We start from the raw sequence: 24,131 nt of genomic DNA, 5'->3' as shown, positions 1-24,131 counted from the left end.
GAGGTCCCAGCCTTGCTCCCTGGGTCATCAAGCCCCCTCCCACCCTTGTTTCAGACACAGGGAGCCACATGCTTGGCCTAAGCGTTCCCATGTCCCTCAGGACTCTGAGCACAGGTACCTGTCCGAGACCCACCCCCTGGTCAGGTTCTGTGCTGTAAAGATGGCAGCCCCTCCAGAAAGCCTTCCCATCCTCTCCTCCACTCCCTGGGTGTCAGAAACAAGTCCTGGTGCTCCAGTGACACTCTGTTTACTGCCATCTTAGCACATATCCTCTGGGTTATAGGCTTTCCGCAGTCTTGAAGGAAGTCTAGAGCTGGTCTGCTGGGATTGGGCGCTCTCCTTCACTACCTAGTAGCTGTGATCTTCGGCAAATCACTCGGCCTCTCTGAGCCTCAGGTTCTTGCTATGTGAAAGGAGAATAACAGCATCTACTTCATGGAATAATTGTGGGGATTAAATAATATCAGTAAAATGCTTAGAACCATAGGTTAAAAATGTGCCTTCTGATGGAGTATAAGCTCCAAGAGGGCAGGGACCAGGTCTTTACTGTGAGTATTCAGGACCCAGCACACATCAGGCACGTGGCGGGCATTTCCTAACAGTCCAACACAGGGTGGTCAAGGAATGGGCTCCTCTCCACAAGTGACTTTTGCAGATAACTAAAGCGCACCCCAGAGAGCACACAGAGAAAACCCCTTCTTGTTTCTGATTATAAAAGTACTTTATGATTGTGGGTGAAAATATGGAAAACACAGAATTATAAGGAGCAAAATAATAGACCAGTGCTGCTATCATGCACTGTTAGTATATTAGTGTATCTCTTTTCACACACACTTGTATCCCCTTTTTAGGCACATGCACACATTTATGTTATACTGAACTATTCTAAGTTAACTTTTGAAAGTATTTGTTGGGGCGCTCTCCCTCCAGGGAGCATGCCCCTGCCTTTCCCTTTCCCTTTCCTCTCCCCCTCCCCCAGGCCCTGGTACCATTAGCTTCCTCCCTCCCAAGCTCCAAGGGCCCTTCCTTTACCTCTGTAACTTGTTCCCTAAGCCCATTTCTTCTAGGAATTACTTTTTCTACCTCTGTGATTTACCCAATAAATGTTCTCTTACAAAAAATAAATAAATAAAAATAAAAGTATTTGTTGGGTAATATTGAGTGTTAAGACTGCAATGAACATCCTTGTGTCAGACATCTTTGCAGAGCCTCTTGTGTTGTTCTTAAAAGTTTTTTCTAGGACTGTTCCCACCATCCAACTGTTTATAAGATTCCCATGCTACCATGCCCTTCTCAGCACTGGATTTATTTTAACACAGCATCTTTACCAATTTGATAGATGAAAATATCTCACTTCCCCCCTTCGGTTAACTGATCACACAGCTCCTCATTTATACCAAGTGCCTCGTCGTGGTCATTCTGAGCATCAAGTCCTACGTCCCTCTGAATCTCCTTGCAGCTTCATGGGGCTCATGAGGTGTGCGCAGCTTTGTCCCTACACCGAGCGGCTCTAGGTGGCTCGGTTTTCTCATGTATCGGTCCTTCCATCTTAGTTCTCTTTCTGCACTGTCAACTGCCATATGTGACTTCGAGCTGCTTCCAGCAAGACACCAACTCTTCTAATTCTCTGTTTTTGATTCATTGTGTTTAATGAGCATTTATTGTATGCCTAGAGTGTGTAAGTTTTTTGGAATGATTTTGAAGGAAAGAGGAATACAAACATTAATTGGGCATAGGGAGTACCTACTCTGAAAGAGAAGATAGCTCTATAAACAATTATACAAGAGAGGCATCTGGGAAGAGAGGAAGTCCTGAAATAGGACTGAGGATAAAGGTAAACAGGTTTCAAAGTAGGATCTAATATTTCGTAAAGCATGGTTGCTTTAAAATTTTACCCAGGAAATTAACATTGTGTAAAAACCTTCTCACTTGTTGGCATAGAAACCAGATAAACAAAATTATTTAAGTCCTGTGCTAAATTAGGTTATATAAGCTTTGATTTGGGGCTCAGGGTGTTTCTTTTATGATTAGGGCTCCAAACCTGCTGGCTCTGACTCTAGGAGCCTCAGTTGGGTTTTCAGAAGCATCCTGGCTTCTTTCTTTGGTCTCAGCTATGTTTCTCAGAGGGGAGATGGGTGCTGCGAGTATCCAATTACATTAAACACTCCTTTGTAACCGTGAGAAAGGATGAGGTTGACAGCATAGCTTCTTTGTAACTAAACATTGTGGTTTCTTTCCTCTTATCATCTCTTAAAAAGATGCTTATAAGGTTGTGATCCAACTGGTTGAAATGTAAATATTGCTCAATATCTTAGATATTTTAGTTACATGTGGCCAACACACACATTTTGAAAATTCCACTTAACATTTATTTCCTGAATGTCTACTGTGTGCCAGGCACCAAATATTTGACCATGGGTCTGCAAATTCCTAAGTTGAATTGTTTTCTTTAATTTTCACCCAGATCTGCTGACATCATCTAAGCCCAAATGTGATCTGTAGTAACATGACTTTTTTTTTTCTTGTTGGACCTTGTTTCTGATGTATTGAAACATTTACTTCATTTGCCTATAGCTTATTATTATCCCATGTAGTGCTTCTTGTGACTGCAAAGATAAAACAATTTCACAACCAATAATGAATGAATGATGGGCAATTTCCCTACAATTGTTTTTCATTTTTTGTCAGTTTTATGAAGGTTTTCATATTTTCACATATGTATTTCCAAAGAGTATATGTATATTGGAAAAACATTCTGATAACTAATTTGGCCCATAATCTTTTATAACTCCAGAGAGAACAGATCATTTATTGCTAGTTGTTTCAATAATTTTTCTACAATAAAAGAATGATATAGGCTTTTGTGACTAGTCTTTGATTTTCTATCACCACTTAGAGTTGGTGGGCAAAAGTTGACTCTTTGAGTTATGCACCCACAAAACCATTTTTTTAAAGATATATTTTTAAAATATTTTATTGATTTTTTATAGAGAAGAAGGGAGAGGGATAGAGAGTTAGAAACATAGATGAGAGAGATCAATCAGCTGCCTCCTGCACGCCCCCTACTGGGGATGTACCCGCAACCAAGGTACATGCCCTCGACCGGAATCGAACCCGGGACCCTTCAGTCCGCAGGCTGACGCTCTATCCCCTGAGCCAAACTGGTCTGGCCACAAAACCATTTTTAAAAAGCTGTTTAGTTGGCTGACTCAGGACCATCTCTTGGATCTGGTTGTGTAGATCTTATGCCGTTACTTAGCAGTGTCTTCAGAAGCTACTGAGGCATAATGTGCAATTGGTCCTCGACTCAATTAAAAAGTTCAATATGGCCCTAGCTGGTTTGGCTTCGTGGATAGAGCATTGGCCTGCGGACTGAAGGGTCCCCGGTTCAATTCTGGTCAAGGGCATGTACCTGGGTTGCAGTGGGCTCGATCCCCAGCCCTGGTCGGGGCATGTGTGGGAGGCAACCAATTGATGTGTCTCCCTCACACTGATATTTCTCTCTCTCTGTCTCTCCCCCTCCCTTCCACTCTCTTTAAAAATCAATGGAAAAATATCCTCAAGTGAGGATTAAAAATAATAATAATAATAATAAAAGTTCAATAAGTAGTATTAATTTGACTTTATATTGTAAATGCAATTATAAATTTAGTGACAAAAAGGAATCACTTGGGAACAGCTGTGATGACCAGAACGGTGAGCCGAGGTATTTTCCCCGGGGTCGTGTCTCGAAACGCTGAAGAATGAGCTCCACGACCAGAAGATTTAAGCAAAAGTGTGGAAAATTTATTACAAGCAGATTCAGACTCCCCGCAAGGGGAGGGGAGACCCAAGAATGGGCTGCCTGTTAAAGCCAAGTAGCCCAGGGGTATATATTTGCTACAAGCCTGCTCTATGTCTACCTGTGTCGTCACCTGTTGACTCCCTCAGTTGTTTTTGCCCAGCAACGGACCTGAACTTTCCCTGTTCCTGTGTGTTCTTTCTCTGTTCCTGTGCGGAACTTTCTCTGTTTCTATGTGTTCGTACATCTTGTTTACTGCAGGCCCTCCTTTGGTTTCCCATGCCTCCTGCTTTGAGTCCAGAAACATTTTATTGTTTCTGCTTGGTTGGTTTCTGTGGTTTGGCTGCTCAAACTGCCTGTCTGCCCCTGCCTATGTTCCACCTGCCTTTGTTTTCCACTGGACCCCTGCCCTATCTGCCTGAGTTTCAAGTTAACCCTCTCAGCTGTACATATTAAGGTCATTACTATAGCATGATTTCTTTAAGTTACATATTTGAGAACTGTCCCTTATTCTCATCATTAATATACTTCATCCATTCCCCCGCCCCTCTGCATTAAGATCTTGAACAAACACTGGCATGACTTCTAACAACTCAAGGCCAAGTCCCTTCCCCTTAACTTTCTGCCTGGGAAAGCTCAAGGCTGACAAGATAAGGCCCTCCTTTCCGGTCTCTGTGGGAGGGTTGAGCGGTACTCCTCTAAGTGCCAATTAACAAACCCAGATGGCCTTATCACATTGGCCAATGCCCCCTACCTGCTTTTTTAGTTTTCCACTTCCCTGACTTTGCTCAGTCCCCACCCCTTGGTCTCTACATCTCTGGATTTTTAGAGTTGAGCTCAGTTCCTTACTGAAGCCCTTTCCCCTTACTGCAGTAGTTACCCAACAAAGTCTGTTTTTACCACCTTTAATGCCGTGCTTTGTTTTTCTTTAACATGTCCAGCCCCAAACTCAAACTACACCCATTAAAATATGGATGCATAGAAACTTTTAGCTCACCTCAGAAGCATCTCTGCATTAATTATAGTAGGGCATCTGGCCACAGTCATGACAACAGGTGATATATAATCCATTAGTAAGATAATTCGAAATAAGGCTCTGCTCATCTCAGCCATTCCCACCATAAAATGAAAGAATCCAAGATGGAAGTCTTTTTGCAAACAAGTAACTAATCAAGATGAACTGCAGTAAAAAATAAAAGATCTCTCTTATCAAAAGGGTTCATTTTTCCATTGGTGCTGACTTTATTGCTGTTGGGCATTCTTCGGGCAGATAGTGCTAGCTTTCCTAACTGACCAACCAGGGAGAAGAGGCGGGGACTGAAGTGGACATTGTGGCTGGCTCTCCAGCTGTCACTCCTCAGCTCATTTGGCAAAGCCACGCCCCTTACCTGTGATTGGGCTAAGAGCCGTGAAGCGTGGTTTGCTAGAGTCGTTCCAGGGAAAAGCCAGTGGGTTTTGCATCCTGCACATGGACAAGGCGCGCGTGGACCCAGTGTGCTGGTAGTCCACATTATGAAGTTAGTAGCATAAATGACAGAGTGGAGAAACAGAAAGACACTAGATTCCAGATGATATTACTGAGACCCTAAATCAACCACCCCTACAAGCTGTCTCTGTTAAAAGTGACATAACAACTTTACTTATTGTGTATGACATTCTGAATTGATATTCTGTTACTGGAAGCCAGAGACATTTTGAGACAGAAATCTGCATGGTTTTGCAAGGTTTCCCTCTCCACTAGCAGAAGCCCTGCCCACTGGAGGGAAGCAGTATTCTCCAGGGAGGAAAGAGGGGCCTTCTAGCTCAAAGGTGGCCCCCAGGGACAAAACCGTCAGTGGGATCTGAACAGGGGAAGATGGGCCTCCTGCGACTCAGCCTATCAGCTGCCAGAGGACACGGGACATTTAGATAAGGGGAGGTGGTTGGGAGGGAAGAAGAAATCATTTTAAAACCAGCAATTCTGTGAAGGCAGCTAAATGTGTATGTATGTCCGGGTAGAAGGGTGAAGCAGCTTTGGGTCAGCTAAAGGGAGAGAGGAACATTAAAGCGAGGAAAAATGATGAAGAGGGTAATGGAAGAGTATACTAAAGACTTCTTTTTCTATATTCTGGGAAAGTATGTTGCCTTTAAATCACGTGATTTATTTGTTTAGATTTAAAGATTAACTAGAACTTATCTCTGAATCCATCTGGTCCTGGTGATTTTTTAAACAGGAGCTCTTTTAAACCTCTTCCAGTCTCTTCTGTGGCATTTGGTCTTCTATGAACATTCTACGGCATAGTTAAGTTTTGTATTTCCTCTTGAGTCCATTTTGCCAGTTTATGTTTTACAAGAAAATCATTTATTTCTTCTAGTTTTAAAAAAATGTCATTGAAACTAATATTCTTCTATAAAGTTTTAATGTATAATCTGTGATTGTATCTTTCTCACTCCTTAGCTTTTATGTGTTTTCCTTAATCAAACTACTGTTTATCTACCTTATTAGATGTAAATAACGTTTCTACTATTTTATTTATGTCTTTGCTTTTTTGTTCATTATTTATTATTTTATTTTTTCTACTTTTGTTTGGTTTTGTTTATTTTTCTTTTCCTAATTTTTAAAAGATGAGCATGACTTTTACTTTCCAGTCTTTAATCTTTAATGACAAAGGCATTTACTTTATTTTTTTTTAATTTGTTTTTTTTCCATTTATTTATTTATTTATTTATTTATTTATTTATTTATTACAAACCTTTGTGTTGAGGGCGGACTTTCAATAGATCACAGCAAAGGAGCTGCAATGACAAAAGCATTTAAATCTACAAACATTCTCAAATTTTATGTCTTATTGGTTTGGCATGAATAATGTTCCTTGTAATTGATTTCTAAATAGTTTCTAATTTTAGTTTTTAGATTCTCCTTGACCCAGAATTACTAAGATGGATGCCTTTTATTCTTAGGTATTTGGGATTTTTTTGGTCAACTCAGGATTTATTCTCTCAACAACTTTCATATACTAGTATATCATACAGTAGTGTTAACTATCGTCATCATGCTGTACATTACATGCCTAGTACTTATGTGTCTTACAACTAGCAGTTTGCACCTTTTGACCACCTTTATCCATTCTTTGCCTTTTTGACTCAGGGTCACCAAGACACAGCAAGTGGCACAGAATGACCCATCAAGGGTTAAATGGGATGGTTTGAACTATGGCAAAGCACAGAAAGAAGAAACCAGCCATCAAAAGAGGTGTAAAGAGAGCTCCCTCCCCCAATGCTCCTTGTAGTCCGTTCCCTTCTCTATACCCCAGCCCTTGGCAGTTTGTTCTCTGTGACCATGATTTTGCCTTTCCCAAAATGTCATATAAATAGGCTCATATATAATATGTACCCTTTTGGGTCTGGCTTTTTTCACTTAGCATAATATGTTTAAGATTCATCTGAGCCATTGCCTGTATTAGCAGTTCAGTCCTTTTCATTGCTGAGTGGTATTCCATGGTATGGATTATACTGTAGCTTGTTTACCCATTTATCCCTAAGGACACCTGGGTTGTTTCTAGCTTCTGGCAATTTTAGATGGTGCTGCTATGAAATTAGGGTATAAGTTTTTGTGTAAATATGATTTTAATTCATCCAGGGTGCCAAACTGTTTTTTCAAAGTGCTATGCCATTTTCTATTTCCACCAAGAGTGTTGAGTTTCGGCTGTTTTGCAACCTCCGTAGCATATGGTAATATCAATTTTGTTTTATTTCAGCCGTTAGAATAGGTGGTATCTCATGGTTTAATTTGCATTTCTCTAATTAATTACAATGTTGAACATCCTTTCATGTAATTATTTGACATCTGTATATCTTCTTTGATGGTCTTCAAATCTTTTGCCCATATTTTTACTGGGTTGTTTGTTTCCTTATTGCTGGATTTTGAAAGTTCTTTATGTATTCTAGCTACAAGTCCTTGATTAGATATGTGTTCTGCAAATATTTTCTCTCAGTCTGTAACTAGTCTTTTTATTTTCTTAACAGTATCTTTTACAAAAGAGAACCTTATCATTTTCGTTTTATGGTTTGTGCTTTTGTGTCATATCTAAGAGATCTTTGATTAACCCAAGGTCACAAAGGCTTTTTTAAGTTATTTTTACATAGGGTTCAAAATATAGTTGAGGGTTGTTTGTTTGTGTGTGTGTGTGTGCGTGTGTGTGTGTGTATTTGCATAGAAATATCCAACTGTCCCAGCACCATTTTCCAATTCCCTGACTCCATTTGTTTTATTGGCTCGCTATTAACAGTTTATTTTATCTTTATTATATCTTTCAGGAATTTTACTTCATACGCATTGGCTAAGAACTGAGTTTTGAGCTTTAGTAATAAAACACTTGAATGACTTGGAAAGGAAGGCGACGGGGGAAAGAAATAAAAAGCAAAACAAGCAGAAAGTTAATTGAAAATCTTTGGGCCATTGGTCCTGGTGTGCCTCCTGGCCAAGGGAGCACCAACCTTACCCACAGCCCAGGTTTAAGGAAAGGTCTGAACCTAGGCTCTCACCAGGGGAAGGCATAGGCAAGAAACTTGCCTAAGGACCCAAGCCTTCCTAGGGAAGAGGGTGTCAAAAGAGAGAGAAGGCTCTGAATGAGGGCTAGAGGCTATGGAAGAATTCTCTCCCATCCGCTGACCTGCGTGGCTCAGTGGTTGAGCTTTAACCTATGAAACAAGAGATCACAGTTTGATTTCTAGTCAGGGCATATGACCAGGTTGTGGGCTCAATCCCCAAGTGTGGGATGTGCAGGAGGCAGCTGATCAATAATTCTCTCTCATCATTGATGTTTCTCTCTCTCTCTCTCTCTCTCTCTCTCTCTCTCTCCTTTCCTCTCTGACATCATTAAAAATATACTAAAAAAAAATTCTCTCCCCCTTTCAGTTTTATTCAGGCTTGAGTCATTATTTTCCATGTGAAATACCACAGGCCCCCACACCTGAGAAGGTAATCTCTTGTTCTTGCTAAGACTCAGATTAGTATATGTGAACAAGGCCAACATAAATGTTGCAGTCTAGGGAAAAACCAAGAGCAGAAAGCGTTCCTCTTCCTGCTCTTCCTCCTCCTTCTATCTGGAAGGCAAGGTAAAGGAACAATTAGTCAACCACCCAAATAATTATTTTAACTTCAGTTGCCAAAAATTGTGTGGGCATGCGTGGTGGCTGGCTGCAAGATGTAGAAATGTAGAGATGCTGCATATCTGAATTATTACTGGGATTGTAAAGCCATTAGGGAGCCACCTGGCCATTATTACATTCCTCCTTGAAGAAGGAGGCCCCTTTGTTCCTTGTTGCTTCCTTGTTATCTTTGCATTCTGGAGGAGACAGCATATGTTAGTTGAGTCTCTTGTGCACTTTCACATTGTTGTTGTCTTAAAGTCAAGACCACACTAAGAGATGGTATGATGAGATATTTGTGTATTTCTAATGTCTTGGTCATGTCCCTCAACATTCTTAATGAAATCAAATTCACACATTCTGCTGTGATCAGCACATGTGATACAAAATCCTGTGTCAATCCCTTGGTCCAATTGCTCTACTAGGCAGTAGAGCAACCACTGGTCCAGTAGCTTTAGGTTAAATTGATACCATACCAACCAATCAGAAATGTAAAAACAGGGAGGTTTAGTGAAGATTACATACATAAGAAACTAAAACTACTAAAGCAATTCCGTGAGTTGCTGAATTTCCTATGCTTTCATTGAACTTTACTCATAATGTATCATACTCAGCCATATTCACGCCTATTTCCCCCATGTTCCCTGAGCCCCTTGAAGATTAGTCATGTCTACATCATCCAAACATCATCAATGCATGTCATTGATCCTCACATTCAGAAGAGTGGCTAACTCAGAATGTGTGCTCAATAAATACTCATTGGCTTTTTAAAAAAAAAAAATACATTTTTATTGATTTCAGAGAGGAGGGTAGTAAGAGAGAGAAAGAGAGAGAGAGAGAGAGAGAGAGAGAGAACCATCAATGATGAGAGAGAATCATTGATAGGCTGCCTCCTGCACGCCACACACTGGGGATCGAACCTGCAACCCAGGCATGTGCCCTGACTGGGAATCCAACTGTGACCTCCTGGTTCATAGGTCGGCGCTTAACCACTGAGTCACGCCAGCCAGGCACTACTTGTTGGCTTTGATTGAAATTTGTTTAATTCATTGAAGACATAGGGGGCAATTTATCATACCTGCAGCTATCGCAGAGCCTGAAGCGCTGACATCGTTGAGTGGGTGACATAATCCTCAGGCTGGAATTCAGGCTTAACCTAGCAACTTGAAATGTTGGGCCACTAAACCCACAAAGAAATGAATAGGAATCCAGGCAAAAACCCATGTAAAAGTTATTTTTAATTGGATATCTGGCTTAATAGCTGCCCTTTAAGTGGGAAAGATCTAGCAGTTTTCTGTGGCCACAGCTCAATACAAGTGGGATGTGGCAACTTAAAACGCTAATGCAATCTAAACGGTAAGTAATAAAAGCTTAGGGAGCAGTTTAGGGAAGGAACACGTATTGTACTCCCTGCTGGTCAAGCCACATGTAGAATGAAACATTCAGTTTTCAGGACCGCATTCGAAGGGGAGAATTGATGATTAAAGCAGGTCCTGTAAGGTGGGAACCGATGAGGGTTAACCCGGGGTGTGTACATGGCTTTGAATAATTTGTGACTCACTGAATTCAACCAGTGAGAGGGGACCCTGTAATTTACAATGCAGCTAGAAAAATGTTTCCTTTGTAGGTTCAGAATGGAACGCCTCTGAGAGCTGATTTTTGCCTTTGGGAGACACGTGAACATGATCTATTAAAAGCAGTGAGCATCAGGGGGTTGAAGAAGCAAAATGCCCTGAATGTTATATGTCCTAGGACTTACCTACCTGGTATCTTGTATCTGCAGCCCTTACCCAGGATTTTCTGGTGCACAGACGCAGTGGATCCTTCTGCCTCAGCTCAGGGCCTCAAGCTGCCTGTTCCCACTCCAGTGTCAGGAGCATAGACTGATTCTGCTGGGACTGGCTACTGACAGGGGAACTCTTAGAAAACGTAGATGTGCGGACAGGCACAACCACATCAAACCTCTCTGGTACGTGCTTCTGCTCTGGCTACTCCTGATGCCTCCTGCAACCCCTCTCGCCCCGATCTTCTGTGTGACTGTCTCCCAGCAGCATCCTTCTGCCCTCCTCACCCCCTTGCACCGATTCCTGACTTGCTCAGACTTGGGCCTCCTCTGCGTTCTGCTGGCTGCTCATTGGTACACTCCACCCACTGGTCTCAGCACCAGACCCCCTTACTCTTCGCTCCTCCATCTTTTCCAGCATTTACTTTTCCAGAGGGTAGCTAATTTGAATGAATGTGACAATTTTATGAGAGGATAGAAAAATAATTTATATACACTTATACTCTATACAGTATTATAAAGCAATAATGTATATACACTTAACCCCTTTTTTAAAGTGACTTTCTGTGCTTTCTGTCTCATAGCATAGGGGTTAAGGGAATAACCTCTATGGTCAGACATGTACAGGTTCAAATGCTGGGCCTGCCACCAACAGAATGTATTAATTTGGGCAAGTTATTTAGTATCATTGAACATTAGATTTTCTTTTTATCTAATGGGAATTAAATGTTTTCATTTAATGGGCATTAAAACTATCTAATGCATAGATTAAATGAGATAATGTAAATAAAGTTCTGAAAAGATATCTGGTACACAGTAAGCCTAAATAAATGGTATTTATTATTGTTACTTATAATATTTATGACAATATACCTTTCTATATACCTTGTATATAAAACTATATAATTTTATACATCCAGATACTATAACACTTGTAATTATTTTAAAATGTCCATTTAACAATCCTGATCAAATTCCTTCAGTTCTGCATTTTTGCTGTTGAGTAGAGAAGAGTGAATCACAAATTATAGAAACATTGAATTGCTAGTTGAGTAGAATAGTTACAGTTAACATATGGCACTGGCTTTGTCTTAGGAATCTGATCTTAGAAATTTAACTTGATTTTTCTCTCTTTTGTTGACATTACATTATCCTAGAAGCAAAGTGTCTAAGTGCCCACAATATCTGGGCAATAAAACCAAGTTCAATGTAAAAGTATTTATTTACTCTTGAGCTCTCATATTATTTGAGTTGGTAAATCGATATTAACTTGCACAGTACCCTCCTATCCATGAATTAAATTAATTCAAGGCTTTTTTTCCAAAGGAGCCAAACCTCATAATTAATTTTATTTGGTCATTATCCCAGTGATGGCAAACCTTTTGAGCTCAGAGTGTCAGCATTTTGAAAAACCCTAACTTAACTCTGGTGCCATGTCACATATAGAAATTTTTTGATATTTGCAGCCATAGTAAAACAAAGACTTATTTTTTGATATTTATTTTATATATTTAAATGCCATTTAACAAAGAAAAATCAACCAAAAAAATGAGTTCACGTGTCACCTCTGACACGCGTGTCATAGGTTCGCCATCACTGATCTAGACTATGATAATGATTTTTAAATGTTGGGTCATAGACACATCTAATGTAGAGAAACCCCATTTGGGAATTCAGAAACCTATCTGCTTGTTCCTTTTAATATTGGTGTGACTAGCCACTGGCTCTCTAGATAATATTACTCAGTACTTTTCCTTTTGAAAAAGTGTCTGGATTTCAGACCAGCTAAAATCAGAAAAACATAAGGAAGAGGAGTCAGGGCTATCCCCAAAGGGGCTCGCAAAAAGATACAGTTAAAGCTGAATAAAGAAAGAAATGAAGGAGAGAAAACAAATAAAAGGGCCATCTTTTTGGCACAGTCTGAGATGCAGCATCAGCTGTGAACTCGGAAAAGAATTTCCACAAAAGCCCTTTAGATTCAACAAAGGGATGACTAACCCTGGGCCCTGGAAGGGATGGTGGGCAGCGCCCACCTGAGCGATGCTCTGGAGGAAGTTGTATTGTGTGTGAAGCCCGAGTAAGTTTTGTTTCAGCACTGCAGAAGCAGGAGAAAGACATTTCCTTCTTAGGAAGCATTTGACTCACTGGCTGCTCGTGTGCACTTTCACCCCGTCGCCTCACTGTGCGCCCATCACACTCATGATAAACCCAAATGTGCCAAGTGATGTCTGCGGAGCCTTCTGCTTCGTGACGGAGAAGAGAGGAGGATTGTGACATCTTTGCCCCAACTGATGCCTTAGCTCAGCCTGCGGGGGAGGGGCAGGCAGGGTAGGCAGGCAACTGGAAACTTAGGGAATGTTTCCAAGAGAACATAAACATGGAGAGAAAGTTCACAGTGACCTACTCACCAGCAGAAATCAAAACAGGGCCGACAGGCTAAGACAGGAAGAAGTGCACCAGAAGGCGGACGCCATGTAGGAACTGTCGGGCAGAGAGGTCTGTGGGGAGATGTGACTTTGGGGAATCTCCACAATAAATGGGGACAATGGGTGGGTGTGTGCTGAGTTACTATTTGCTAAGATGAAGCGCGGCCGCAGGAAATCCCGTGGGCTGGTGAGGCCAGAGAACATCAAGTTGGCACTGTCAAATCCTGGAACAGCAACACTGAATATCTCATATGGCTCTTGCCACCATCTCAAAAAAAAAGGGAGAGAGAAAAGGTTCCTTGGATGTATCAGTATCAGAAATTTAATGTTAGACTGACTCTTTATGCTACATGATATAAAAATTCATTATTACTGTTTAAAAAAAATCCAAGGCAATTGCCTATCATTTAAAACTTGCAATTCCTATTATTGTAAAAAAGGATTGAGGATATAAATTTTTACCTAGATATGTATATTACAAACAGAAACATTGACATAAGTTGTTTATGAAGTACCCAATTACCTACCATGCAGTTGCAACCACAATTTAAACCCTAACAACTGATCTCCATCTTTCCTTCTCTGTCTCTGATCTCCATCTCTGAAAGGCCCACGCGGGACCTTCTGTGCCAGTGTTAGTCGCAATTAAACACAAGAAAATTAATATGGGGTTTAATATGAGGTAGCCTCTTCTCAAAAATGAATTGAGGGACTGAGCATCAAAGCTCATTAGAACATCTGGGAATGTTAGCTGAGGGAGAGATTTTCATACAGTTCTATTATCAAATGCACAGTTTGCACTAATTATGGTAACTCATAATCTCAGTGCCTACACCTTCATTCTTTAAAAAAAGCCTCAATTAATAGGCATTGGGGGACCACTCTGATGACATAATAGTTCTGATTACTTTTTTTAAAGTCAGCACTTTGTCAGCATCTTTTAAATACAAGTCAACTGCTTCCATTCTCTTATGATGGATGTTATGTTAATCCATCATAAGAGACCTTCCAGTGACTCTGCTTCATAATTCTGACTATCACTTCCCACTTTCCCAGAACCAAGCATACTGTTCATTCAGTCATCAATCAATTTGACAAGTATTGGCTGACTGTCTGCAACATGCAGGGTGCTCTCCTAGAGGCTAAGAGCATAACAGAAAAAGCTCTTCTTCCCTGGAGATGAAATTCTAGTGCAGTGCTGAAAGTATAAGGAATAAGAGGTTGGGCTGATTTACCCGAGTAGCTGATTTTTGATTAATCACTGAGGTCAGCTAGCTTGATGTTATTTGATGTTTTCTTCTGAAATATATATTCCTAATCTATTTAAGTCATGATTCCAGCGAGCTGGGTTCTGGCTGTTAAAGTTATTTTCCACTGTATTTTTGTTGAGTGAGTACAATGAGATAGAAAAGCCATACTTAGTAGAAAAAAAATGTTGGATCTCTAAATTCTTTCAAATCTAAAACTTTTTTTTACCCCCTCAGTCTAATTTTCCCTCTACTGAAAAATAAAATAAAATTAAATTACTCTTGTCATTGCTATACAGAGGACAGAACAGCATTACCAGCCATTACAACCCCTCTGCGATCTTAGTCCAGCCCCAAGAAACATCCTATAATTTCCTCCCTTCAAAATCAGGACTAAGTCCAAGATCAGTGCAGAACTGGATGCCAGTAATAGTTCACTCCCACTGATAACGGAAAAGCTGAAGGCTTCACGAACCTTTTCAAAGAACAGTTGGCTGTAATGTGGAAGTCACAAATGGTTCTGTTTCTCTGAGCAGGCGCTTTTCAGGGGACTGAGCTCAGTTAGAAATCCTAAAACTGAAGAGAGCCAGTTACACTTGAACATCGTTCAGAAAGGAGCAGCTGAAGTGGGAGATCCTCCCAGTGACGAGCTGTACAGTGGTTCTCAACCTTCCCAATGCTGCGACCCTTTAATACAGTTCCTCATGTTGTGGTGACCCCCAATTTCATTTTTACAAATTGAACATAATTAAAGAGTAGTGATTAATCACAAAAACAATATGTAATTATAGATGTGTTTTCCTATGGTCTTAGGCGACCCCTGTGAAAGGGTCGTTCGACCCCCAAAGGGGTCGCGACCCACAGATTGAGAACCACTGTGCTAGAGGAACTGAATTTTTCTCTCTGAATTGGTAAGAAAGAGAGTGGACTTAGAAGAATTCATACGTGCATAACAGGGGGTCACTGTAAGCAATAGACCTACAGTACTGAGAGAGCTAAAATCATAATAATACTGGATATTGAGGGTTTTATATGTATTATCTTTTTAAAAATATATTTTTATTGATTTCAGAGAGGAAGGGAGAGGGAGAGAGAGAAATAGAAACATCAATGATGAGAGAGAACCATTGATTGGCTGCCTCCTGCACGCCCCACACTGGGGATTGAGCCCACAACCTGGGTAAGTGCCCTGCTCGGGAATTGAACCGTGATCTCCTGATTCATAGGTTGATGCTCAACCACTGAGCCATGCTGGCTGGGCTGTATTATCTTTTTTAAACCTTTCAATAACTCAGGTGAGAGATGTTATTATTATTATTCCCATCGTACAGTTGAAGGATTAACTGAGGATTAAGTAACTTGCACGCACAAGACCACACAGCTAGTAATGGAAGAGCTGGGACTTGAACCCAAGGTGGCTCCAGAGCCCCAGCTCTCAGTAACTGCACCATTCCGCCTTAAGAACAGAAACATCCAACTGTCCATAAGAATGCCAAAAAAAAATGAGGACGTAGGAAGAAACAAGATTGCAATACTCATCATTCCAGAAATTGTGATGTCCTTTTCCTCCTTGAATAAAGTACATCGAACTCGATACTAAATTGTTTTCGTTTTGTCACTTGACACTTAAAATTTGCTCTGTGGAACACTCAATATAGGTGAAGATCTCAAAAATGGATTCCATGGTCAAAGTAAAGCTTCCCAAGCACATCAGCATCACAATAAAAGCTCTGAGAAGCTTAGCAGTAAAGAAATAACTTGTTTTAACCATCATTTCCCAAATGTATTGGCTATCAAACCATTTGATTTTTTTTAAACACCTGTAAACCATCTATCGAACTGTATTTTACTGAGCAAGTTCAGTGATCTGTTTAAAACTCACACCCAGGTTATTTTCACTGTGTGAAATTACATCATATTTTTGTTACTTTCATATTCTCACTCTGCCACCTGAGAATGTGTACCACATGAGGATAGGGACTCCCTGTCAACAAACTTCCCTCACTGGTGAATATCCTAATATTATGACAACTTTTGCTCCCCCCAGACATTCTAATGACTATGGAATTTCTGATCATAACTCCTAGGAAGACCAGGCCCCTGTGTACACTCTGTGCTGATAGGCAGCCGGGATATGGTGTGAGTAGAACAGATATGGTTCCTGCTGAGGCAGCTGATATTTTAGTGAGGGAAATGGAGCGTCAGATCATTAAGCAAGCAATGAGAGAGAATGTTTCTCATTGTAAAGATGTAGTTAATGATGTCCATCTCAACCTCATGTGTGTTTTAGTTGGTGTGAGTTGTGCCTCGTGTAATATCCCTGGACACTTGCAAGAGGCAAGGTCAGGGCCGTGGTGTGCAGGAAAACAACTCGCTGGGGGAGGGGGCTGATTTATAGCTTTTGTAGGTTTCTGTGGTGTCAATACTCGCACCACCTCGCATTTCAAGCTACCAAGGTGGTTCCTGGAAATTTAACCATCTGCTCTCATGAGCCAATGCCAGAGACTCCAAAGCACATCACGAATTCTAGGCCTTTAAGGCAAATTCAGCCAACACTCTTCGTGTCACGGACTCTTGGATTTCACAAGCTTAAACGAAAAAGAGAAGAAAATATTTGAAAATTAGAGAAAGACTATCTAAAATATTTTCCTTCCTTCTTCCCTTTCTTTTTTCTTCATTCCTTGCTTTTTTTCCATCCTGTGCCAAGCAAAGACATTGAAAAACAAATGACAATTGACGATCACCATCATTTCATAAAAGAAAGAATATTTTAATAAAAATATGAGAATGGCATAACTTTGGAATAAAGAACAGCTTTTTAAGTTTAATGAATCTAGATCTATGAAATTTGTAGTGCCTTATTTTTCTAATTTTATTAGGAACTAGGGAAATTTATTAGGGTGTTTTTGAGTACAAGTGACAGAAATCTTGGCAGTGGCTTAATAGCTCACATTATTTTCTTGTATTTCAAGAGGTCTAGAGGTTGATGTTTATCAACAGATATCTACCCTTTCCCTAGCTTTCCTTTTGACCATTTTTTAGATTATAGACTTTTCTCCTCATGCTTGTAGCCTCATAGTGTTAGAGTAGGCAGCTAGGAAGATATGAGCTGAGTAAGGCCGTTGGGGCTTGGAGGGGATATGTGTGAGACATGACAAGCCAAAATTAGGTGATGAAGACAACAGATCCCTATGTGAGGAGAGAAGATTCAGAGCCCCTCCAGGATATGGTCTAACCAGTGGCATAACACCTGGGTGAAGGAGCCTTGTCGCTTGCCTAGGGGTATACATCCCCCGAACCCCCAACTGAGCAGGGCACTTTGTTTGGCTTCTGTGGGCTGAGTTGCGTGCTCAGGCTCTATCTGAGTATATCCCTTTTCTGCAAATAAATTCTCGCCTGCCTTTGCTGCTATTTGTTGTCTCTTGTTTGAATTCATTCCCACAAGAAGACAAGATCAGAGGACACAGAGGACTGTCTCTGGCTAGAGGCTACCTCTGGCCAGAGGCCACCCTGACCACCTATCCTTTATCCCACCTGCTCCAAGTACAGAGTTTTAATGGGCCATCTGATCTACCTGCATCTTCCTGACCACAACAAACTCTCTGACCCATGGCTGCTTTAGTCCCAGTTTGTCCTGCCTGGGAGCACCTCCCCTTCTTGTCCTTTCTGTTCCACCCTCCCCCCATCCCATATATTTATTATAGCAATATAACATTTTGTGGCATTAATTAAATTGCATGTCTGTCTCCCCTTACTAAGAACTTTGAATTAAACGTTGAATGAGTAAATTATTAAAGGCTAACCCCAAGGGTAATAGATCATGTTATAAATCCCTCAAGTGGAACTCACAGGATCAGTGATGTCCCCCACAAAAGTCTTATAGGGACAAGAATCCAGGAAGGGTATTGGCCATAGATCTTCCTGGCCTATGGAAAAGCATGGGGTATGCTGAGAGCCATAAGGCAAAAGTCCTTTGAACTCATCTGATTTATTTCTACAAAATTCTACACTTAGGTGATGTGATCTCCATTTTTAATGTGAAAATTCTGTTTTCCTTAGAAATTGAAAGGAACTGGAGCCATTTCTTAGGTAGTTTTAAGACCAAACTGCCTCTCAAAGTTAAGGACTTCCTTCTCAGAGTATGTACCAGAAGAGTTAGCAGTTAGGGTTAAGAATGGCAGAACCGCCTGGCCGGCGTGGCTCAGTGGTTGAGCATTGACCTATGAACCAGGAAGGTCATGGTTCAATTCCCGGTCGGGGCACATGCCCAGGTTGCAGGCTCTATTCCCAGTGTGGGGCGTGCAGGAGGCAGCCAATCAATGATTCTCTCTCATCATTGATATTTCTATCTCTCCCTCTCTCTTTCTCTCTGAAATCAACAAAAACATATTTTTTAAAAAAATGGCAGAACCTTGCAGATATGAACATAATATGGAAACTTTCATCATTCAAATTGAAATGTGAAACATGAACTGTTGCCTTCCGTTGCACTGCGGTGCTGGAGTGGGCAGAGGGGAAAGGGAGTTGGGATGAAAGCGCAGACTTGTTGCTGGTAAAATGGACTTTTGTCCAGCCCTGGTTATACAGTCACTGGGTTTAGGTGCCAGGCTCATGCTGCTGCTTCCTGCAAAATGCCTCCGCATTGCCTTCGGCCCTGTTTGGATTTCTGCTGTTGAGTAGGTCACTGTGAACTTTCTCTCCATGTTTACTCACAGTACCAGAAATGTGGGGGGGACCTCCACTTAGCATGGCACCCACTGCTGTTCCTCATGATTCACCTCATTTTGCTGTTCTGTTTCACTTTCTCTACCTTATATTTTGATCATTTTTTGTCTTCATCTCTCCCCACCCCCACCCCCACTTTATTGCTCACGTCATTGGTTTTCTACTCCAGAGTCTGGAAGTGACCTTAAAGTTATCTAAGCAGAAGAGCATGAATTGTGTTTTCAGACCTTTGAGATGGGCTGCCACTACTCCCTGGGGTGCCTTTGTGTGAAACTGGATAAAGGCATCCCTCCTGGGCAGCTGCTGCCCCACAGCAGGGTGCATGCTTGGGGAGCAGAGAACAGACTGATTTCAGGACCAAGTCTATAGTTCACTCTTCCACCAAGAACAACCTGCCCAACCAGAATGTGCAGTTGAAAGGGAGCGGAATGTGCCACCCCAATATATGCCACTTTGACATAGTGATTATTTTGAATTAAAGTTACTTAAGAAACAGCCAGTGCAAGGACAGGCTGACCCTCCTTTGTCCTCCTAAAAGGAAATAAATCTCCCATGTGAAAGGTACCTGCCCTGGCCCAAGAGGGAAGAAGGCATCTTTATCACCAGAGATAGGAAATTTGGGGACAAGAAGGCTGTATAAACAAACCATGTTACTTCTCATTAATTTACTACCTGAGGCTGAAACCCCTTTTTCTTGTTAATTCTTCACAAATGTTTTGTTTATTTGTCTAGAAGCCATAAAAGCAGCTTGCTTTGGTCACTTCTTTGAGTCTCTCATATGTCTATGGACTCCCTTATGTAAGTTTTTGTAGTTAACCTGTGTTATGTGGATTTAGTTAAAAAGCCTAGAAGAGAAGAAGGGGGGAATTTTCCTCCTCTACTCAGTCCTATTCAGAAAAGAAGAGCCCATAATCTTGCTTAAATACATTGTTACAGCGACTATTATTCTCATGATGAGCATATTCTTCTTTAAAGTCCACTTAATGGATGGGTGACCTGGGATGCATTTATTTCTTCAACTTTCTTAGTTTTAGTTTACAGGGCCTTAAACACCACCCTAGGATTCAGAGTGGCTTTCTGCTGCCAGTAACATCAAATCCAAACACCATGGGCTTACTTGCGAGGCCACCTCTCTCGCTCTTTTTTGTTGTTGTTAATCCTCACCTGAGGATATTTTTTCATTGATATTTATTGATTTATTTATTATTTTTTAGAGAGAGTGGAAGGGAGGGGAAGAGACACAGAGAGAGCAATGTCGATGTGAAAGAGACACATCGATTGGTTGCCTCTTGCACATGCCCGGACCAGGGCTTGGGATCATACCTGCAACCGAGGTACACAGGCTGATGCTCTATCCACTGAGCCAAACCAGCCAGGGTAACCATCTCTTCTTTTTTGCCTACATCACCATCGTGCATTTTGTCTTCATTTCAGCGAACAGTGAATGAGCCCGAACTGTGAGCCACACTCTTGAAACCTATCTTGTGTTTTTCTCCAACTTGGCATGTTCACTTCAACTAGCCCTGTGACAAAATGGACATCCTTAGAATTTCTAAACAGAAGGCTCTAAGATGTTTGGCAAGCCCTCAGCATAGCTTTCTGCTGCTCCAGGCCTGGGATCCACAGAGGAGACCGCTTGGGTCAGTTCCTCCAGCCCCGCCTAGGGTCTCTCTTGTTGCTTCTTCTATCCTAAGCCCTCCCTTGTTTCGCTGTCCCCAGCTTTAATGAACGTACTCGAAAAATCACCTGGATTCAAGAACCCACACACTACAGGCCAGCCAAGGCAGACCTGCTCCGGTCCTGGTTCCTGTCAGGTAACAGTTTCTCCAACTCCCTTTGTACTAGAAACATGGGTCCCCATGTCTATACCAGTTTCCAGGGGAAACCTCTTTTATCTGCAGCCACCCAAATCCTGAGTCTGGAATGCGTGATTTGTACACACAGAACTGTCTTCTTTTCAAACAACAGTAATATTAATTCAGCTTGTTACTGTCTATATGACAGATATGACACCCCATTTGCGCCTATTATCCCGTTTTATCTTCACAACAAACATGTAAGGTAGCTACAAGAGATGCAATTTACAAATGATCAAAAGCTGAGACTGCATTTAAGCAACATTTACAAGAGCATCCAGCTGACTTCAAAGCCCTGAGCTGTCTGTTTGCAGATTCTCATCCCCCCTGTATCTTCTGACAGCTCCATAAGCCATAAATGCAATGAAGTCCAGCCCCAGAGACACAATCTTTCCTTAAAATCCCCAAGTGTCTTCCCAATTCCGTGCTCCAGTTTCACCTCCAGCAATCCTGCTGGGCCTCAGAGGGTCGCCACTCCCAAATCCTCACCTTGATCTTCCACAAGCAAACACTAGCATATTCACAGCCCAGTGCATCCCCTTTACTCTCACCTTAGTTAAACTGGAAGAAGCCACCTTTCCTCTACAGTGGGGGGAATTTTCACAAGCCTACAGCTCTTCACACAAACTTGGAAATATTTGTCAGACGGTCTTTGCCCTAAAGAGGTTCTCAGCTTTGGTTGCAGGTTAGAATCACCTGGGAGCTTTCATAAGGTGTGGTACATGGGCCCAAAGGAACTGAAGCAGAATCTCGGGGGGTGGGTGCAGGGTGTGTTTGGCGTTTGTTTTGTTTGGTTGTTTTTTTAGTACCAGCTGATTCCAACGAGAACCCCTGCCTGCCTTTCTCTTTGCCAATCCACATCCACTACCATTTTCTAGAGCGGACTCAGAATCATCCAGATACTGTCTGGAGCACACAGCACAGCGCCTGCCAAAGAGATCCTTGTTTTCTCTCTCTACATCCTCATTAGCCCCTGTCCAATAGAATGCCAAGTTACTGTCTCCTCTGTGTACACAGTCTATCCCGCATCGCCGTGGAATAGCAGCACATTATTCTAGAGTGATTGTTTTCTCATGGCATACATACCTGGCTTACTCAACAGAAGGCTAGCTCTCAATAATGGAGGCTTTGCTGTATGTTCTTCGCCTCTTCATAGTGCCAGCAGAGAGTTTTTAAACCATGATTACTGTAAATGGAGGCTGATTACAAGTAGAATATTTGTTTTGCTTTTATTTTCTTTGATATGAAAGTCAAATAGGCTACAGAGAACAGGGTGCTTGAAGGGCTGAAATAAGAGAAATATGAAACCTGGGGAGGGTTGGGGGGGAAACACCCTCAGTATGTCCTGTAAGCAAAAGTGAATTTATATCCACATATGGCAGACTGATTACCTGTCAGTGTGGGTAATCCTTTTAGATATGAGCTCATTCACACGTTAAATGATTTCATTCAAAGCTTTCCTTTGGGGAAAATTGCTGGAGTCTCTGTTATACAAAGCCAACACTCTCTTTAGAATCTCCCGTGAAAAAAGTAGAATTGGATGAGTCCAGAGCTCTACTTTCATTTTGAGCATAAAATTGGAAGCCTAGATATTAGCTGTAACCTTGGCATGTCATTGAGTCCATCAGAACTCATTGACTCCAAAAGTTCTCCATAGTAACGATGTTAATAAAGACAGCTAACATTGATGGAGTACTTGCTGTACACTGGGCACTGTGCTGGGCATTTTTCATACCTTATCCCACTTAACCCGAACAATCATTCCTTGAAATGGGTACTATCATTATCCCCAACTGAGGAAGCTGAGGTTCACAGAGATTCATTTATCCTAGATCACAAGGGATAATTTTTGCAGAAACATATTCTTTCGAGGTTAGCTCAAGTCCTCATTCCTCTCTCCCCACATCTTCAAGCAGAGTGCATGATTCTGGCTCCTCTCATAATTCACTCGCACTGACACACTGTGATGTCACCAGAAAGGGACTGGGCCAAAGTGGGTCTAGAATATGTGGGCTCTTGACTTCATGCAGGAAAGATTTCGATATGTGAGTCCAGGTGATTTTGAGAGTACATTTTAGTAAAGCTGGGGACAGTGACACAAAGGAAGGGCTAAAGATGGAACTGGCAAGATCACAGCAACAGGAATGAGCCTAGGCAGAGGGCCTTGGCCCTTTGGAAATGCGAGGAAAAGACGTGAGCCTGGCCCAGCCTGGGTGGTTCAGCTGGTTGAGCATCCTCCCTTTGCAGCCGGAGGTTGCCGGTTCCATTCCAGGTCAGGGCACCTACCCAGGTTGTGGGCTCAGTCCTCAGTGGGGGGTGTGCAGGAGGCTGCTGATCGATGTTTCTCTTTCATTAAATGTTTCTATCTCTCCCTTTCCCTTCCTCACTGAAATCAATAAAAACATATTTATTATTGTTATTAATTATCACCCAAGGATATTTTTCTAAAAACATATTTAAAAAAGAAAAGAAAAAAAGAACCGATCCTAGGCATGCCTTGGTTGGCCCTTTTAGGAATAAAATCACAGAGACAGAAGCTAGCCATGCGGGGGCTGTGTGAACTCAGGAAACAAATTATAGAGGCAAAGGATCTAAGTCCCTTGGAGACAGGTTCAGGGGGTTAGCCAGGACAAGCTAGCCTGCCCATTGCTCCCCTGGTTGCAAGTCTCATGGGACCCTTTAGAGAAAGAAAGCAAGGATGCACTAGGGGAGAGGGTGTGGGGGGCTTTGGGAGGCTGGGGCATGCTCAAGGCATCCTTTGTCTTAATGGTTCTTACCTGTTTTCTAAAGGTGGGAGTTTAGGGGAGGGTCTCAACAGAATATTCAACAGTTTTCCAGGTATGTTTTTTGATATGCTAATGCATCAAAATGAGGGTATAGGGGAGTTTAGGATCACTCTCTGGTCAGCTTCACTTTTATTTTGAATTTGTTTGGCTCTAATTGATTGTTGTTATTTATTCCCCTGACTTCATCCAGTTCTGGGGTTTGGCTGGCACTAATGGCACCAACTGGGCCTCTGTTCTCTATTTCCCTGACCAGGGTGATTTAAGCTACTCACTCTCTGGTTGGGGGAGGAGAGGTGCAAACCGTTTGGTCCTAGGTGTCCTTGGTTAGAGAAGATAAGATCTTGCTTAGCTGGCTGTTAATTGCTTGGCTGTCTGTTTAACTATCTGTCTCAGTTTC

General features: G+C 41.7%; 1 protein-coding gene across 3 annotated transcripts in view; it reads left to right on the top strand.

The window, feature by feature from the left end:
- Window positions 1-24,131, top strand: part of PCED1B (PC-esterase domain containing 1B) — a 140,190-nt gene that overhangs the window by 76,578 nt on the left and 39,481 nt on the right. The window contains exon 3 of one of the 3 annotated variants that reach the window (XM_070410364.1): window positions 20,812-20,906. The exons of the other annotated variants lie outside the window; for them this stretch is intronic. The gene's annotated coding sequence lies outside the window, so the exon portion shown is untranslated. The remainder of the gene's footprint in view (window positions 1-20,811; window positions 20,907-24,131) is intronic. 3 annotated transcript variants of the gene reach the window in all.

The sequence above is a fragment of the Myotis yumanensis genome, unplaced genomic scaffold (assembly GCF_028538775.1).
Source record: "Myotis yumanensis isolate MYYU_CA2020_CCGP unplaced genomic scaffold, mMyoYum1.0.hap1 SCAF_3, whole genome shotgun sequence".
In the NCBI taxonomy this organism is placed as follows: Eukaryota; Metazoa; Chordata; class Mammalia; order Chiroptera; family Vespertilionidae; genus Myotis; species Myotis yumanensis.
This window is presented reverse-complemented; position numbering and strand designations above follow the sequence as displayed.